We start from the raw sequence: 20,867 nt of genomic DNA, 5'->3' as shown, positions 1-20,867 counted from the left end.
CTATAAAGTTGGAAATTTTTGGTGTGAAAGATTTTCATTAAAATGTGACAATATATGAATTCATAATTTTAGATTTTTTTTTCCAATTTTGAAAAACGTATTGATGATTACGCAATTGTGCCATCATATTTTGTTTAACTTATCTCCTTGAGCAGAACCATGACTAGGGAAGGGTGTGTGACTTCTGGTGTCGAATCAGAACAGGGGAGTTCCAGATTCAGACTTTGTTCATTCAAAAGGGGAATAAGAAAATGGATACTCACACCAGTCATCAGAGTAAATATTATTTTTAATTCCAACCCAGTACTTTAGACTTCGATGCAGTATTTATTCATCAGAGGGCTCTTAGCATCTACCGTGGAAACTATAATCGAGGGTCCTTAAATCCATGATACATGGACAGTGACTATTTATTCACAAAAAAAAGTATTGAATGGCACTAAATTTAACACTGACTTCGTGCACTTTATATTAGAAACTCTGTTTCAGAGTTCAATCAGCCGGCACTGGTTCACATGGAATCAATTGATAATCAAATTGGGTTATCAGTAATTAATTATGAAAGTCATGGGGGCCACATCAGATGATTCTGAGGGCTACATTTAGCCAACAAGTCATGGGTTGAGCATGTGTGAGACTGTTAGTTTCAAATATAGTACGTAAGTCTTTTGAATAAGTTTCTATGTACTCACAAAGGTTTTAAGGGGTCTCATACCCTTTGTATGTACCCTTTATGTTCTTTATTGTATATGCTACCGTATGGTGATATAAAGTTTTACATATCTTTGATACTTTAACTTTTTATAAATTTTCAAAAAAATGCATCAAAAACAGCTTGTGCGCATGATAAAATACCATGACATCAGTGTAATTGACTAAAAATAGCTTTAAATATATATAAAGGAAACTGCTTAGTTCATGAGATGCAGCAAAATTTGTGATTTCATTGACTCGATCTTATTTAAAAAATTTGCATTTTGAATTTCAAAATTTTTTAAATTTAATTTTAGATGAGGTTGATCCAATGACATCTCAAACTTTTGCTTGCTTATAAAATTGATTCAATATACAATATGTGTATATATATACACCGAGTATCGAATCAATTTTTATTCAATTACATTCATGTCATGATGTTTTATCATGCGAGCAATATTTTTTTTGAAAATTCACAAAGAAGTAAGTATCAGAGATGTGTAAACTTTATACTAGCTTAAGATATAGCACATACAGTCAACAATATGTGTAGAACATTGGAAATGAATAAATGGATAAATTGTATTTTTGATGGTATTTCTATTAGAGCATAGTCTTTCACAATGTTAAAAGTTATGAACCCCCCCAATGAAACACCTTTTATGTATTATATATAAGGGCTTCATGGGTTAAAAAATATATTTGCGGTGTCAGTCAAATTTCTTAGGAACAAACATATTTTATTTTAATGAAAAAAGATGAAATGATTCCCGACTTTAATGAGACTCGGATTACCCTTTCCGTATTAGTAGACACACATAATTTCCATCTGTATTGTTCTCAGATTCCAATTCAGTAATCTTGTCTATAAAATTTCAAGCACCAATGACATATTTTTAGCCGTCATAAGTTTATGGCAAGTCCTGATACATCTACAAACATTCATTTATTTATAAAAAGATTGTTAATAAAAAAAATATTTATAAAGTTGATACAAATATTGTTTTTATTTGTCAATCATATAGATAATTTCACGAAGGGGTTCTCTTCCCGAATCAAAGTCTGAGTGACATTGGTATACACCCAGTGGCCGAAAAATTGGGAACACCCTGCTACTCGCTACTAATATCGTGTGGGACCTCCTATGGTTTTGATGACAGCAGTTATTCTCCTAGGTATGGACTCTACAACTTCTTATTGAAACTGTTGAGGAGGAATATTAGCCCATCCTAACGAAATGGCAGCTCTTACTTCCCTCAGATTAGAAGGTGGTGTTTCGGACCTCTTCCACAAATGCTCAATTGGGTTGAGATCGGGTGACTGAGGGGGGGGGGGACATTGAAGCAATTAAAATTCCGAATCATATTCCTCAAACGATTCTGAGATAATTCCATCCCTGTAGTAAGGTGCATTGTCCTGCTGGAAATAAGGTGCACGTGGTCAGCAATGATTTGGAGGTTGGCGCCTAGCATTGACGAAGGCATGTAATAAAAATAAGGGACCAAAAGAGAGTACACCAGGAAAATACTCTCCCTCCCTAGACCGTGATTGCTCCGCCACCTGCTTGAACAGTTGCCATATGGCATACTGGATCCATGGCTTCGCGCTACTTGCTTCACACACGAATCCTGCCATCAACGTCATGGAGAAGAAATCTTGACTCGTCAGACGGGACAACTTTCTTCTATTCATCAAGTGTCCAATTTCGGCATTCTCAACCCCACAAAATCTGTTTTCTTCGGTTTTGCAGCGAAATCAAAGGAACTGTTGTTGGTCGCAGGCTAGTAAAACCAATTCGTTTTAAGATCCTTTGCAATAATTCTGAGTTGTATTGCGCAACAACTCTTCCGTTATTGCACACAATGCGTGTCAGTCGATTGGCACTTCTTTCGTTCACAAGCAATTTCCTCCTACTATTCCGCTTTCCGCCAGAAGTTTTTTCTTTGCTGCTATTCTTTGAAGACTAGAGATACTGTTGTACAAGAAAAACCAAGAAGGTTAGCGGCTTCGGAAATACTGGAACCGCCCCTTCTGGCGCCCACGATCATGCCGCGTTCAAAGTCATTCAAATCTGTTATTTTCCCTTATGATCCAGAAAATTGCAACGTTAACTGGGGCTTCTGACCAGGAAAAAGCTTTTTATCTGCAAATCCGGTTTATTACTTCAGCGCACGTGTTGCACGGACGAGTCGAAGTTGTAGTGGGAGCCATTCCTAATTTTTGTGCCACTGAGTGTAGATATCAATATTCTCCTTCGAGTAGTCCTCTGAATGAATGTACGAGACTTGACTAGGACCTCCTGGACGATCATATATGTCTCGCACTACCCCTCGATGTATCAGATATCCAAGTTCGATTCTTATTAAGGCCGATTTTGATTTAACCCTTTTAGAGGTTTTATAAATTTTACTCACCCGGATTATATAATTGGCACACAGTGAAAGTAACAAAACATTCTGTGCAAAATGCCGCATTTTTTTTCCCGATTTTATGCAGGTGATAGTGCTTTTCCCTCAAACTCCGAGAAAAATAATAATAGAAAAAAAACAAGGAACAGAAATATTCTTTTTTATATCATTTACTGCACCCATATTCCAAAAACACTCCCAAGGAAAGGGAAAGAAAAGTTATATATATATTTTGAACACTGTCTCTTTTCTTCTTTTACTAAAACGCGAACAGTTGCCTCCGTCCACTGGATGTTGATTGACAGGTTGTGGGATGGAAATCATGCTCGAAGATGAAGCCAACAATGAAACTATCTGGGCTCGTCATTGCCGAAATAAGAGGCTTTTAAGGAGGCGAGATATCTCGTAATTGCCGTTGACAGGGTTAAGAATTACTATATTGAATTTTCTAATCCTGACATTGACATCAAGAGGATAGAAAGCTCAGTAAAAAATCTAAGCATTAGAGAGGGTGACACCCTTTTCTAGACCCTTCACAAAATACGAATTAATAAAACCATAAATTTTGCATTTCTTTTGTAATAAACTGACTAGATATTTTTCACAATATTAATCACCCTTTTCACAAAAATAAGGAAAATGTTCACGTAAACAGGACTCTCCAAAAAACGTCCAGGCTGACCCCTAGTAAGGGGAATTTCAAATTATGAATTACATCACCCAGTTGAATCGTGACGCCCCTTCCCCCCCTATCGAGGCTATTAGCATGCATCCAATCTTCGCACCGAGTGTGGCAGAGCCTGGGTGTCTCTCGGATCCTATCAATATCCAATCTTCGTCATGCTCCACACAAGATAAAATACGAAATTCGTTTCGTATGCGTTAGACGCGGCACCATCATAACAATAACTTAATTAGTTTCGTCGGTAATGGAATACTAACCGCATTTCCATTCCAACTTTTCCGGGTGCAGAAATAATCTATTTTCTATTCCTTTTTCCGGGATTGGTTTCCGTCCCCTCTCCCACCACCTCCGTCATTCTATTTTTCCTGGAACCTTGCCGAGCTTCCTTTTCTCTGCCGTCTCCTTTGATGCATTTCGGTTTTTTTTTCTTTTTCGGTTTCTATTTCGTATGTGAGAGGAAAATTTTTTCGTACCCTATTTCCTCAGACAGAAAATAAGGCAAAAGTAATGGCGAAAAGCAAAAAAAAAAAAAAAAAAAGTGGAACGATCATTACCTCACGTTGATGTTGAAGAGCAAGAAGAATTGATTTTTTTTTTCTTTTCATTTCTTTTGGAACCCCCTTACATCCACATAGTGAGAAACTGAACATCGTGAAACTCAATATACAGCAGCAGCAGCGTCCGATTGGCAACAGCCGGTTTGATGATGATGGCGCAGGACATCGTAAATTGCTTCTAATTGCCGCAATTCCATTTTCCCCCCTCTCACTTTTATTCTCTTCCCACGGTGTCATTATAGAAATCCACCTCACCCCACTCCCGATTTCTATGATATTTCTCGGTTCTGCTATTTTCTGTTTAAATTTCCAAGTTTGAAATCATTCCCCCCCCCCCCCCGCAGTCCAATATTTCATACAGGGTGATTCGAAACTCACGGGCAAAACTTGAAGGAATTATAGAACACATCTATTCACACAATTTCTTTAGAAAGCAGAACTATTGCATTATGAAATGTTATTTCATTGCGTATAATATCATTTATGCATTGTCAGGGTATTTCATAGGCATGAAGGTATGTTTACCATCTCACGAATGTTCAATTCCACTACTACTACTACTACTTAACCGTACATGCACTTCATATACATTCCTCTACAGAAATTCTAACGAATTGGTGCATGCCGGAATGTATGTTTCGAGTGTATGCGTGATCCTACGTATTTATGGTGTCGAATTGCGCTTGTTTTGTGTTGGTGCTGCCATTTAGTTTTCATTTTAAATGGAAGGCATTTTTAATAAGGAAGGCAGGGTCGTGTCTCCAGTGGTGTAGATGGTAGCATGCTTGCCCGGTATGCAAGAGGGCCCTGGTTCGAGTCTCAGCGGAGACGAGTATATATCCAGAATAATATCCAGTATAATATCCAGAAAATAAATGTTTCCTTGATAGATGGATACGATGGCGGCATCGATTCGGTAACTAGTCTCCAAAACACTTTCCAGTAGATTGGGCTCCACTGATTTTATCGCTGTTGTAATTCGATTTTCAATATTGTCTAGATCAGGGATGGCCAACAGCTTTGTCCCCTGAGCCTCATGCTGCCCGTGAGGTGATTTTATGCAGCCCGCGACTAGTTAAAATTACTGTGTATTAAATTTATTTTATATATTACCATTATTTAAGCAATCATTTTCCACTGCAGACCTGATTAGCGGACCATTTATATTCATTGTTTCTAGTGACGATAGTAATTAGCTATGTTTTTTAATCACACTGCCTTGTCGTACACACGTGTTGCTCGCTCCAGTTTGTTATGGACATTTTTACCCCATCTCTTTCTGCCACCTCGTTGCCTTTTTGTGGTCTCTGTATTTGTAGCTGAATGCATATTTGGTGTTCTGCTCACAGTGACGGAACTTTTTTGAAGTGGATGTCACTGACAATGACACCTTTAAATTACAACCGACTAGGCTACGCAGACCCTAATACTTCCGAAGAGCAAAAATGCAACATATGGGATGGTCGGGTTCATATTGTGCCGTTGAGAACAAGAGTGCTCCAAACACAAACACGATGATTTCTTGCGTCGAAAACAGAGATGCGGTCATCTCTACATAGATATACTATCATTCTATCATATACCAAGGGGTTCGCGGCCGCTCGAGTAAAGTAAATAAATTAGTAAATTTGAGAAAATATAAAGGGGAAAAGAAGCCTTCTGGTCTCTGCCATATGTATTATATTCTTTGAATTACTCCGCGAGTGAGAAAAGGTTGAGAATCGCTCTGCTCTGGAAGTACTTTCTATGCTGAGAAAGTTTCTTGACTCGATTCATTTGACAGTAAATATCACAAGAAAGAAGAATGTTGCACATTCCGCTTCGTGAAACGTCAACGAAAGACCGTGATTCCTCGTAGTCCGCTACAGTTGCTCAATTTGCATAAAGGAAAAGCAACTCAGCGTGTTTTCGCGTGAAGTACTGTTTTTTCTGGACAGGGGCTTTTTTTTTTGCCCAATATGTCACTGTGTCAAAACAACCGAAAATCGTCGGTCTTCTTCTCCCAAAGAATTTGGATGCGTTTCTGCATGTGAATTGTCACTTATCCTGAACAACATAAGTGCAGTCCTTATGGATTGCTTTGTTGAATTCTGCCGTACCAATCGGATATATTTTTCCACCCGTTTTCATAAATTCAGTTGAACGAGTTTCATTTGATCGAACTTTATATATATTCAGATTTCGGTTGCGCTTTCAACCAATGATTGACATTAAAAAGATTTGGTTATTTTTTTAATATTTTTTTCAAATTTGAGACGTAACAATCACTTCATATTATTTATGCATTTTTAATTAAAAAAAACCATTGTTTAGTATTATTCGAATACTATTATGGTTATTAGTTAGTAACTATTCAAAAATAAAAATTGATAGAAAGTTAAGCAATTTCATTATTTTCCTTTCTGAGTATATGCTATGAATACTGCAGATGTTTAAGTAAAGAAAATGAAAAAAATTATGTATCACTTCAAAATAATTTCCGTAATAATATTATAATACTTTCCGTCGAATCAGTAATTCTTGGTATGTCGTTCGGTAAAAACATATAGCAATTATGCTTACGATATATCTTGGATATATTTTTACAGGATACTCAGCTGTTAAGTACAAATTGATCATATTGCGCGCTTTCATTACTTTCCGATATGACTTGAAGTTTTTTTTTAACCCTTTAAGCGGCATTGACGAGATATCTTGCCTCCTAAGCTTCTTATTTTAGAATTGACGAGACGAGATTTATTATAAAGTGGATTTCTCAATGGGAGACACTTTTCCCCCTATATTCCTTTGTTTGCACCTGCTGCAAATCGTAGGAAATTCTTCTTCATTATAAAAGATGTGACATTTCCAAAGGTCTTTTGTGATTTCTGCTGTGCCGCTTGAAGAGTTAAATATTATAATTGATTTTTGTCTATTTTTTATTCTCTATTACACTTGATTATTACAACTATTCGAATCACATTTTTTCTTAAACATGTGGATATGAAAGAAGAGCATCTCTTATCCGATATAAAGTGGGATTGGATCCCATTCCTATAGAAATGAGTAAATATAAGCTGTAAGAAGGGCTAAAATAAAGAGTTTTTAAGATAGTAATGGGTTAAAAATTTTCGAAACTGTTCTCTTTACACATAAATTTTACGTAAATCTGTTTAAAATTAGTTTTAAAAATCACTTGCATTGCTTCTTTGATTACTGAAGTCACGTACACCCTCTAAAGCCCTCCACTTTTGAATGTGCACATTCAAAATATTACTTTGGATGTTTCCTGATGTGGGAAGTTATACTGTATAGAATGTTAAAAAATTGAGCCTAATCTATCTCGATAAGAAACATATTTTATGTTTGATATCGGGAATATATATATATATTTTTGATCAAAAATATTTTGGTTTTTATTTAGAAATAAAAAATGTAAAGTATGTGAAAATCAAAAAAAAGCGATGCGCTCCAATAGTGCTCTTACCTCTTTTTAATGTTTGCTTTACCTTGAATTCAAAGTAATGGTCTCTCACCAGTTGAGTTATAACTCGAGTTATAGCCATCGATGCTTTTCTTTTGCCATCATAACTCCTGCAGGATTTGCCATTAATATGGTATATGTCTTCCTGTTCTTTTTTCTTCCCTTCCGAAAAAAACCCTTCTCGTCGCAGATGTCATCGGGTTGCCCGCTCGTGGAGCGGACGAACGAGACGCCTCTGTGTCCGACGTCGTACTGACGGCCAAATCCAGTGCCGGAGAGAGCGAGAGAGAGAGATGCAGGTTGCTAGCGCATGAGCAGTATGTTCTTCTCCCGTTCCAGGATCAGGAGAAGATAGGGTAGAGCGCGACCGAACGGCGACCTCGCGGATAAATATTGGAAGAACTGCAAAAAGGAGTTGTTAGTTTGGGAATCGTTGGAAAAGAACTGGATCCAGGAGGGGGGGGCGGGGAAAGGCGATTCCTGCCGATAGGTCGGGTTGGAGTGCGGTGAGATCAGTTTGTGCGTATATGCGAGTTTGTGGGGGGAAATCGCGTTCTGCTGCTGATGCCTTTCGGGTATAGGTCATATCTAGATTGTTTCCTATCCAGTGATTTGATGTCGGTTTGCTGTTGAGAACCCGAGATACGATTGACCGAAACTAGATCTCACACTCGCACGCATATATTCCGCTACTTTATCTCTTACTTCAATAAATTAAAGTTTGAAAACTTGTGTATGTGCCCGAGGAACTTTTATTTTCTGAATATTTCAGTATGCTCTTGGATTTTCCTCTTATTAATATTCTAATGAATGTGCCAATATTTATACGTTCTGACTGATGCTGTAGACATGGGTTAGGAATGAAAAATCGTTCGTCATTTATCTTGAATACCCATGGAGTATTGCAAAGCTTCTCGGTGCTTTTTTTTTTTCACTGTCGCCGCTGTGCGGTCGTGTGGTCACAGTGACGGACTGGCATGTCGGCGACCCGAGTTTGAACCCCACCAGCGACAGGCACAGTGGTAGTCCTCTGAAGTCGGTTTTTTGTGGTTCCTAACTTTGAGGCGTGAATGCGTACCGATGTACCCGTTAAAAAGTTTTTTCATAGAAAGCAGCAGACCTGAAAACGGTGCAAATATTCAATCATTATACTTCACTCACAATTTGAAATACGGGACGATTCTAAATTCATGGCACAAACTTTAAGAGGTGATATAAGATACCTAAACAAGCATTTTGATCATAGAATGTGTGCGGTCAAATCTCAGTAGCAAAAGCGAGAGAGTGTGTTTAGAGAGTGCTCTACAGCACTTCACACAAAAACAAATATCATATTTTTCGATGGATTTCCTCAATAAGAGAAACTGACAACACTCGTGATTGCAACCTTTAATATCGTTTGATCCCTCTTGGACAGATTTGAATGGAACCGTATGTGTCCAAGTTGGACAGGTTTTGATGTATTTGAATTTTATGTTTACCCCAATAACGTTTATATGAAGGTGTTGCAACTGGATTTCCCCCCATTTTAGCCTTTTTTTCCGCATATTTTACTTTAATTTCAAAATCGAACGTAGAATTTTACAATCTTTTCCAGATACTCTTAGTTGAACACACCGTATCTTTATTACATATACTCGTATTTTTGTACATTACAATCTGATATAGTCTTCCTTCAGTTTGTTTTTGACGACTTAGCATTAAAAATGGGTGTTCCTTCAAGGTGGAAAAAACGAGATAACACTCTCTCTGAACTCATAAAGAGTGTCTAAAGACCTCCGCAACCAACAATTTTCGAGAAAAATGTCAAATAATGCATATGGAGTCGGTGTTCCGTCGAATGGAGTAATAGCAGAAATCTGATATTCCATCCTCAATTTTTTCTTTAATTAGATGTTCTGTAGGAATTCGTACTTATACCTAGGCCACACAACTTAGTTCTTGTTTCTATATATATTTTTTTCGGTTGTACTGAATTTGCAACGTTTGAGAGTTTTCGTGCCACCTATCTTTCACGAACAAAAATTTTAAAGGGGCGCTTTTTTTTTTTTCTCTCCCAGCGAGAAAAGCGTTTCTCCGACTATTCCCGGCATCAACGGATTAAAAAAAGTCGAGATGGCCAAAATTTTGGTAATGTCCCTTAAAATATGGGTCATGTATTTCCGATATATATACACCAGTTTTTCTGGCCCACGGACTGCAAAGGTTATGCTTCCCCTTGCTTTACTCATATACTGTATTCGTATTTGAAATACAAAAAAAAAAGTATTTTCTATGTGAATAGATTCGTTAGAAAACAGCATTAAACATGGATCATTTTGAATACTTATTTTAGAATCCGTTTCTTCAAGCTTTCATTTCTGAAAAAGTTCTGAAAATGAAAATTTATATTTTATTCAAATCATGGACATATTTTAAAATGTCCTGATTTTTTTTTCCTTTGCCATCGTTTTGTAATTAATGATGTCGATTGCCTCATTTTGTGGGGGTATGTATAAAAACGGCTACGTAAAAGTGCTGTGAGTTATCTCGTCAAGCGAGATGATTAATTTCGTTGTTGTGGCATGTAATTACCATGTATAGTAAAAACAAAAAAAAAGAGGCGTTTCTCAGCATCCTATCGGTACGAGAGAACTGATATTTACACACCCTTATATTTTTTTTTCTGCTCTGAATCTCTTCCATGCATACAATCCTCTGGAATAAACCGGAAAACTTCTTACAGATGCTGCGCTCGAAATAACGATGTTCTATACATACCCGGAATATAGCGGAGTAGGGAGAAAAAACATGAATTTGTTCTCTTCTAAGGAAGATATGGTCTCGGGAAAAACATGGAAGAGTCTTCCCCGCCCTTTGTTTGGAGTGCTGTTGTGTTTGACTTTTTTCCCTTTTTCTTCCGGTTTTCTTTTCATTTTCTTGTTGGCCGTTTCTTTCGGGACCGTCAAGCAATTCTTAAATTTTTATTTTCCTTATTTTTTTTTTTTTTTTGGCCGTCCCTTTGTGCTGTTTCCTATGGTACTGTATACTTCCGAGTCCATTTTTTTGCTGTATCCGTATTGCTTCTCCTTTTTTTCCGGTCTTTTTTTCTGTCATATACTTTGGAATATTTTCTCTTTTTTTTCGTTTTCAGTATCATTTTTTATTCATTTATTTTTGTTTTTCATTTCATTTATTCGAGTTTTTTTCTTTTCCGCTATTGTATTTTCTGTTGTTATTTTTTTATTGATTCATATGACTTGTATTATGTTTAGTATGACCATGGGGGGGTCTATTTTTTTTTCTTTATAACTGAATAGGATCGAGGATAGGCTTTTCTTTTCATACTAAGGTATTACTGCTAGACTTTTCAAGATTTTTTTGCAGTAAGTTTGTTTTTTCCACACATGAGTTCTGTTGAATGTTTTTATGAATATATTTTTAAATTAGGTTTATTAAACTGAATTAAGGCTTGGAAATTTTTATTTATTAATTTTTTTTTTTGTGCAGAAAAATGGTGTCACCGTGCAGTTGTGTCGTCACAGTGACGACTCGCGAGGGCCGGGTTCGAACCCCACCGGTGCTACGGTGTTGGCCGGCTGAAGTTGGTTTCCTGTAGTTCTCAGATTCAAGACGTGAATGCGAGGAATGCGTGAAATCGAGGTCGAGGGTTTAGCGCACCAAACTCTCGACGAGTATAAAAAATAAGCCTGCCGTTCGGAATCGGCAATAAATTGTAGGTCCCGGTCTAATTGGCCCTCGTGTGCAGAAAATGACCGTGGTGCGAAAAAATGGTCAAATGAGTTTATTTTGTTCACCTGCTCACTCACCAACTCCCTGACTCGTTCACTTGCTCAAGTACTCGCTCGTTAACTCCTTGATCAATCACTCAATTCTGCTCACTTACTCATCCACTATGCCACTTTGTCAATGAATTGCTTGCCCGTAAATTTTCCGGTGGTGATGAGTTGATGAATGAGCTGTAGAGTTGATGAGTGACCGAGTAAGTAACCGTATGAATGACCAAATGAGTGAACGATTGGCCTGAGTTAGTGAGTGACTCACAATCAGCTGCTCATTCACTTGCTCATTCGCCAACTCCCCTCACGCACTCGCGCAATCACCAAATACCTGACTCACCCACTCACTCAAATTTGAATTAATGGGGCGCGGTAGCCCAGGTCGATAAGATACTCGATTAAAGTACCAAAGGATGTTTAGAGGTGTCGCGAGTTCGATACCCGGTTCGTGCTTGTCAGATAACTTTCCTGACAACAGAAACGGTCACATGACCATCGAGGGGTTAGCGCACCAACCTCTCGATGGGTATAAAAAACAAGCCTGCCGTTCGGAATCGGCAATAAATTGTAGGTCCCGGTCTAATTAGCCCTCGTGTATAAAAAATGACGGTGGTGCGACAAAAATGATCAAATGATGTTTTGAAAAAATTTTGGTGCCGGGGGATTTTATCTGTTTAAGTGGGGACGACTCTGTATTCGATCATTGCACTTCATTCACAATTTGAAACGTAGATGGTAGTGCTAAAAATTTGCGTGGAACACTAGATACGCACGCGGGGTGTTAGGAATACACGCACACTTCCGGCAGAACTCTTTCGGTAGTAAATTGGACAATGCGATAGACCGGAGTGTTGTCGGTTTGAAGGGGGGGGGGAGCTAAAGCGTTAACCTTTGTGCTTTTGACATGGGTCGCAGATTTTTGTAGCAATATGTCATATAATATGTTTTTTTTCTTTCTTCCCCTAGAGAAGTGATGTCAGACGTCACTTTGTGCTGGCTTTTCTGATTGCTCTGGGGCTTGGTTACTACTGTTGCGACCTCTGTGTGGTGGCTCTCCCAGCCTGGATGCTGAAAGGCTTTTGCACCATGACTTCTTAACTGCTTATATTCCCTTTGGGGACAAAGTGGGAGTCATGTTCTTGTCAGGTGGTGGTGGCATGGGTCGCACAAATCCACTTGTAAATCCGTCTGTTGCACCACTGGTTTCAGGGGCATCAACGATGATTTCGGTGTCCTGAGCCGAGAGAAAACATTTTTTTGAAAACCTCCGTTATGTTCATTTAATAAGCTGTTTCGGTTGCGTAACGAATAATTTCGGAATGTTATGAGAGGACGATGAGGATAATAATTCAGCTTTGCGGTGATTAATCGACCGCAATATTCGGCAGCCACTCGGGGCTACAAAAATTCGTACGATTTTCTCTTATTTTATTTTACTTTTTGTTTCCCACCCCTTTCATTCTCTATTCCAAGTTGTACACATTTTTTTCCAGCCGTGACAGATGATGCGGCCTTTATTACAGGAGGAAGATGATCTCTATTTTTCTTCATGTCCTCCGTATGTTTTATTTATGTATTTATTTCTTTTCCGTGGTATTATTTCCTCTCGAGTTTTAGCTATTTCCCCCCCCCCTCCTCCTTTTTTTAGGATGTATTGTCGTATATTGCTGAACAGGCCTTCCATTGTGAGCACTTCAAGAGAAAAGAGACATTTTTATTTTTTTCTTACTGGATCTCTGCCCAATGGTTATTTGTTCTCGAATTTCACGAAGAGATTTCGGTGATGGGCTCGTTCTTCTCTTTCCTTACTTTTCATCTCCCCGCTCTCTTTGAAGATCTTGCAACCATTGTGTTGGTTGTTTCCCATCACTTGTCACCGTCCATTTTGAGTGTGCTTGCTGCTGCATTACGTACACGTACCAATACTATGCTTTATATAGACTGTCTGTGTCTTTGTATGTTGCGGGGATTGTCGAGAATCTCTCTTATCGACAATGGGTTCGCCGTCTTTCTTACGAAACGGGACTAGAATCTGTTATAATTCCTGTTGACGTTTTAGTTATAATAGTAGTCACGTCAGCTCATCGATGGGATTCGAACCTTTGTTCGAATCCCATGATCGACGGTCTTTTATTTTCTTAGCTTTCCTCTTCCCCCCCCCCTAGACATTAACCACTTCACGCACAAGGTTTTGGCAAAAGAAATTTGGATTATCTCTATTTAAATAATCAGCGATAAATATGGTAACCTTGTCCTAACCTAACCGAACGTTAGAAAAAGGAAGAAAGGTGAAGAAAAAAAAATATAAAGGGAAAAAATATGATAAATAAGGTAGATACAAAAGAGTTTATTTTGCAAGTCCTCTTCTCAAACTCATCCCACCTGAATTCTTTCAATCTTACGCGTATATAGTAGGAAGATACATTGTATAAAAAGGAGGGAAAGAAAAAACTTTCGTAGATAATAGGGTTGCTGTAAAACTTCACGAAGGTGAAGAGAAAGGAAAGAAAACAAAGAGAATTTGCTTGAATTTATTCCGTTGGTGTTTGGACGTAATATTACGCCCGTGATCGTAAAGTGGCTTTAAACTAAATGTTTCCAATTTGATCCTTTGCGAAGAATAGCAATAAACGTTATACAGTACAACGTCTGTACGAGAAGTTATTCATAAATTTCTGTTGGCCCCTTTGGTTTTTCCATCTATTGAAAATCTATGTTTGTGAATACTATAAATGTTCATCTAAGCCCCAACTATTCGTATTATCTTGTTTGCACAACGTTATAAGTTATTGTTCCTTTCTTTTCTCGATATTATTTGCCGCAAACGTTTTTGAAAAAACAATAAGTTAAAGTTTGCGTATTTTTTTTTTCTGAGCTGTCTACAGCTTTAACTTTTTTTAGGAACTGTCCACAAGGTGTTTGGAGAAAACCAATGTGTTCGTAAAAGAGCATCACCAGTAAAGCACGTTCTTGTGAACTACACACCATACTCTTCTTCAGACCATATGTGCTCAACTCATGGCGGCTAGCCAAATGTGCCCTTGGAGTCATCTGATGTGGCCCGTGACCTCAAACTTGATTTTGAAAAAATGAGCCAAGTGGCACATTTACCGATCACTTTAGTGACTCTCGACGCATTTTCAGATCACCTGGGTGACGCACGGCATATTTACATATCATGAAGTGACCCGCTAAACAGTTACAGAGCACTGAAGTGGCCCGTTTACTGTTTCATGTCACTCAAGAGGCTTGCGACACATTTCCAGATCACTTGAGTGACTCGTAGCCCATTTACAGATCGCACAAGTGATTCGTGATATATTTACAGATCACTGACATGTAAGGTAAGGTTACAGAGCAGTTTAGTCTCCCGCGCTTTGCAGTTCCACATCACTCAAGTTACCCACGGCACAGTTTCAGATCACTCTAGCGGACTACGGCACACTTCCACGTGACTTCGGTGGCCCGCGACACATTTACAGACCACTCGAGGGACTAGCGATACGTTTTTAAACCAATGAAATGACTCTCCTAAATATTGAGCACCCTTGCTTTATACTCTTTAATGCTGCGTTTCTCAAACTTCTTTATGTCGCGGACCCCCTGTAATGAAAGTTGAGGCAACGCGCAATCCCTGCAGGTCAATTTCGAAGCTTTTCTCCTCCCCCCACCCCTCCTTAAAGTCTAATACGCAATGTTTTTCTCTTCTTTTTTTCAATTTGCATATCATGAGAATTGAAGAAAAATTACAATTTCGCGGCACTAAATGTGCCATACGCAATAGAAGTGAACGAAATGATCCCTCCAACGTATTACAAAGTACTCGCGAACCCCAGATTGAAAAAACACAGCTTTAGTCAGGGGTGAACAACCGTCTGTGTTCGCAGGCCAGAAACTTGTGTGTGTGTGTGTGTGTATATATATATATATATATGCTGACCATATGACTTGTATGGACTTTTACGGGACATATTGCCCCATAATTTTAGTCGTCCCAACTTCATAAAATATCCCATTTTCCCCCTTATTTTCAACTAAGCTTGCTTTAATTGTTTAAATCAAGAATAGAGATCGTTTTGTGACTTATGTATTAATGTTTTTTTTTTGGCTGCAATTATCAGCGTTACTTTGTCTTTGACAATGCTTTGTTAATACATTAGCAACTCTACTTGTCTTTAACAATTATTTTGGCTTACATTGGCAACTCTACTTGTCTTTGACAATTATTTTGTCATACATTTGCAACTCTACTTGCCTTTGACAATTATTTTTGGTTGTAATTGGTTGTAATTTTTCGCGATAATTGGTGATATCACGTATGGATTTCGAGCACAGTTTTCTTTCTTTCTTTTATTTTTTTCAAACCGAGCACAACTCAGATCTATCACCATCTATGGGCAATTTACTACCTAGTGAGCTGTGCCGGAAGTGTGTGTACCTAACAGTCTGAGTGCGTATTTAGTGTTGTGTTTGATTTTTCAGTGCTGCTATCTATCTATTTTCAGAAGTTTTTGAAATATAAGCTACCTATATTTCAGAAGTGAAGTGAGTGATGTGTTATGATTGAATTATGGTTGGCCTAGTTATCGTGTTGTGTGCATGGATACTTTTCTACCGGAACATACTTCGCTGGCCGGAGGTTGTGCACCCTTGGCTTTAGTGAATGTCTCTGCTAAATATGTTCGGATACCACTGCACGAAGCTTGAGTAGTTTGGTTATACATGTTTGCCGATAATTAGCTTGGGCACTAAAATTTACATAGAAACACTCTGAAGAAGTGATTTTTTTTCCTTTCTTTCTTTCTGCTCTTAATGTCTATTTTGTATTCTTTCATTAAGACTCTCCTAAAGTTTCATAGTTTTATTTTGTTGTTTTCTGATGGATAGCTTGGAACACGCCAACTTTAGACATCCCTGTATGTTACAAGATCAAGTCCGGAACATTTTTTGTACAGGTGTATTCCTTCCTTATTTTCAATTCAGGGTTCCTCAAGTAACGTCTTCTTGAATCAAAGATAGAATAAGAATAGTTGCATTTTTCTGTTGACTGGATATACAGTATTATAAGAGATGAAACATCTTTCTTTTTGAAGAAGAAACTCTGGAAACAGTTTCTTATGCTATCATTTTGTTTTTTTTTTTCATCGTGCATTTTTTCTGCTTGTTCGGATCATCTGAGTCTGACAGAATCGTTATATGTTTTCATGAACATTTTTTTTCTTCTCCCCACGAACTTCTCTTACGAAAGATGAAAGTGGAAAGAAAAAACTAGAGAGAAATCTTCTCCCTGGAGGTCTTCATTTATTTATTTTTTTTTACCTCACTCTTGTGCAGAAAGAATCGATCCCGAGACCTACTGCTGGAAGAAAGGCTATGACTTATTTCTATAAGCCGTGGTATTTCTTTTTCTGTACGTCTATTAAGTACGGTGTGTGTTTTTCCCAGCTGAATATCCTATCCATCTAGTAGCTGGTACTACTCGCGTTATTAGGTGACGTCATCGCGTTCCTTTCGCGCAACTTTTCGTTTTCGCGTCGCTACTTCATTACTTTGTTGATGCTACTGATTATATATATATATATTTCCCCCCCCCCTTTTTCTCGTCCCTAATTAGGTTCCTCCGCACTAAGAAAACGTAAATATGTAAAGCCTAATCATTCACATATGAAAAAAGGATGAAGGTGTGGATGAGGAAGGAAAAAAAAAGTGGGGTTCTCTCTTCACAATTGCTGTTTATGCTCGAAAATCGTGTTGAAGGAGCCAATGTTTGTGATTCCATCGAAATTCTATTTTAGGCGTATTATTTGACCAATGATAATGCAGTTTTTAAAATCACTATCACTAACTCCAAGGGACGGATTTTACACTATACTTGATCTAATAAGAAATGGGGAATGACTGAAACTTTCGTTCGTTAACCCCCTTTAACGATCACGGACGAGGTTTTTCGTCCCAATGCGAGTGGAAGAAATTTATTCCATCTCTCTCCGTTTTTTTACCTCGTTTTCATCATCACGACGCTTCATTGTAACGCTATGAACGTAAGTTATTTGTTTCCTCCCTGTTCATTACACACTCCTGTGTGTTTGGTGATCCCCTCTCCCACAAATAATGTATCTTTCTGCTATATATATTGTATATAAGGTAGAGAGAGAGAGAAAAAACACGTACACAGGGAAGTTGAGAGAGAGTGAGGGCAGAAGAGTACCCGCTTATCTACGCTTCGTTTTCCATTCTATTTCTCCTCCTCCCCCCTTCTTCTTACCTTTTCTAACATGCCCGAACAATGAAACATTTTTTTATCATCGCCGATCGGCAAATGGAAATTGTCCAAATTTGTTGCCAAAAGCGTGTACGTAAAGGAGTTAAAAATCCCGGAGCGTTATGGCGGAGTTTGTTATACACAGAAGAACTCGCAAAGTTTTTTTTTGGCATACTACAAGTACTCTGTGTTCCTTTACTGATTCTGCAAATATCAACCCTGCAATCAAGTTTCTCCTAAACTTCATGTAGCACACATGCCTCTCCCGTTATTCTGTCTCCGTCTAATTGCTATAAGAATGCGGTGGACATAATTGTTTGGCTCATCAGTGTACACTCAGTATAAACATGTGTAAATCTTTGACAGTCTAAGGTGAGTGACATTTTCAAAAGCTCATTTCAGGCTAACTTTCAAAAAAACAAGTTTTTAATTTTGAGCCGTACACCCCCCGTCCCCCAGGCTCTATCGACAATAGCAAATTTGGACCATTGCCCCAGTTGCGGGAGGCTTGCTCTAAACCGAACACAACTCCGATCTATCGTCACTGAGCAATTTACTACCACTTTATTCCCTTTCAGGGGTTAGTAAGCTTTAACCGGAAGTGTACGTAACAGTCTTTATGGGTATCCAGTGTTGCTTATGATGCTGTCATCTGTATTTCAAATTATGAATGAGGCGAGACTTTCTATCGTTGGGGAAGGGGGTCGGCTCGTGCTAGAAAATCACAGAAAACCAAATTCAGCCGACCACCACGCAGTTATGGGGGGGGGGGGCTGATTCGGGAAAACTGCACTGTCCATGTGCATACCACATACATAGCGGTAGTTATAAAACAGCAATTAACGGCGACGACACTTTACATACACCAAGTTCACAAAATAAAACAAACAACGTATAATTCATGCGGGGGGGGGGCTGTCCCGGCCGGTCATAGAGGGCATGTGTATGGCGACATAGTTTACAAAACAAATACTAAAACTGCACAAGGGAAATAGTAGTCTCTCTATTATAAGGTTGTAATTATTTTAAAAAATTCGAGGAATTGGAACATTTGAATGCGCATTGCGAAAACGAAAAATTTTACAGAAAATAGTTCAAATTTTTGTTGATAGAGGGCGCTAAAACCCTCCCGGCAGGAGTAATTGGATCAGAACCTTTCTTGAATCTCTTCTGCGACCGAAACGTACGTAAAGCTTTAGCCGGCAATTCGTGGTTGAAGTAAAAAAAAAAAAAAAAAACACGAATTTATCCACCAATGTGAACATCACAATGAAAAACTTATGTGAGCCCCAGTAATAGGAGAATTCGCTGTATGGTGATGTGACCGGAGTTGGTGTGTGGCGAAGTAGTAACAGGAGAATTCAGAAATGATCTGTTAAACCCCTAGAATGGTTTTTTGTTTTCTCCTCCTTTTATAGTGAAACGCATTTTTTTTTTTCTTTCTCTAGTAAAGATTCGCCAAGAGTGGAAAATTCACGATCATATCGAAAAAACCGAGGGGAAAAAAGAGATCATTCTGCTTAGATTTTTTTTTTCAAATACATTCTTGGTGTCGGAACAGGATTTCGAGACGGTTTTACTAAAGCCGGGTTTTCCTAGGAGCAGGTTATCTTCGCTGCGTGCAGCGTGAAAACGTTGATTGGTTAAAAAACCTGAATTTCAGGTCCAGACCAATCCCCTCCTTCACGCTGCACACGACGCAGAAATCCTACTCCTCGGAAAACCCTGTTTAAACGGAGAAGGGGGATGTGTGTGTGCATATTCGTCATTACTAGAGCCCGGATTATATGCATATGCATTTGCATATTTTGTCCTTTTTTAGCATTAATGCATATAAATGCATAAAATCAAAGAATTTTCAGTATAAGTGCATATTTTTGAAGCATATTTGTGATTAAGGTTTATTTAAGCTCACTCAATTTTTTAAATAATTTTTCAAGTAAATATTGTTCGTAATATTTTCATAACATCGATTTTTTTCCCGCAGGTGAAATTTAGTGAATTAATTCATATTTATCAAGTATTTTACGAATATTAACCGTTTTATTGTAAGGCTATTTCTAGAGATATGTCAAAGTGTTAATTTTTTTTTAGAAAATAGTGTCAAAATTCTTTTGTTACTGGTATTTTCGTTATTCAGCAGCTACAACAAACTAAAAACTACAAAATGCCTGAATAAAGTTATTTGCATATGCGGTATATATATATATATATATATATATATATATATGAGATATTTGTTTGTAAATGAATACATATAAGATGCATTTTAAAAATTGCATCTGCTTTTTTTGCATGGTAATGTTTTTAATGCATATTTTCTCATTTTCTGTTCATATTTCGAAATTTTTGACTTTTCAAGATTTTTAGTGCATATTCTGGGGTGTTTAATACATATATTGGCATTTTAAGTGCACTATTTGTATTATAGCATTTTTAAGTGCACTATTTGTATTATAGCATTTTTAAGTGCACTATTTGTATTATAGCATTTTTAAGTGCATATTTTTGCATTTTTAAAATTTTTAAGTGCATATTTTTGCATATCTTTAGAGCATATTTTACCCCTTTTTTAGTGCATATAATCCGGGCTCTAGTCATTACAGTAGGTAGCGATTTTCGGCCGAAGAACGAGTATTTATATTTGCATTCGTTCCTCGTTCGTCCAAGCGTCGTGGTTTCTTATTGTTGCCCCCTTTTAAACGAGAGTTTTTAAAACTAAGCCTCACAGTATTTGTGTGAGCCTTTCCAATATTTTAAATAACTTTTCGCTGTTGCATATTGTAATTGATATAATTTCTGATTTGATAGTGTACTCGGTAACTATGTACTCAAATCGACGCACATACCTAGGCAAGTGAAAAATAATGACTTGTATTTCTTCCATAGAACTTCCGACGTAATGTTTCGTCAGAAACATTGGACGGGTTAATCGTACACCCCGGCATTTTATGACTGATTTGCATATTTCCAATGATTTGCTCTCGTGCAGCGCCTTCCGTTGGCAAAAATTTGAA

The 20,867-nt window shown here is 37.8% G+C and overlaps 2 protein-coding genes across 2 annotated transcripts in view; one reads left to right on the top strand and one right to left on the bottom strand.

Moving 5' to 3' along the window:
- The window catches only part of LOC149064655 (leucine-rich repeat neuronal protein 1-like), a 30,538-nt gene extending 22,475 nt beyond the window's left edge, over positions 1 to 8,063 (bottom strand). The window contains exon 1 of the mRNA XM_089255014.1: positions 7,813 to 8,063. The gene's annotated coding sequence lies outside the window, so the exon portion shown is untranslated. The remainder of the gene's footprint in view (positions 1 to 7,812) is intronic.
- Positions 1 to 20,867, top strand: part of LOC149064654 (mitochondrial inner membrane protease subunit 2) — a 102,308-nt gene that overhangs the window by 71,003 nt on the left and 10,438 nt on the right. The window lies entirely within an intron of this gene.

Source organism: Pholcus phalangioides, unplaced genomic scaffold, assembly GCF_987345545.1.
Source record: "Pholcus phalangioides strain wild (caught in Gottingen) unplaced genomic scaffold, Ppha-v1.0 ptg000042l_1, whole genome shotgun sequence".
Classification (NCBI taxonomy): Eukaryota; Metazoa; Arthropoda; class Arachnida; order Araneae; family Pholcidae; genus Pholcus; species Pholcus phalangioides.
Note: the sequence above shows the minus strand (reverse complement) of the source record. Positions and strands in the feature narration are given on the sequence as shown.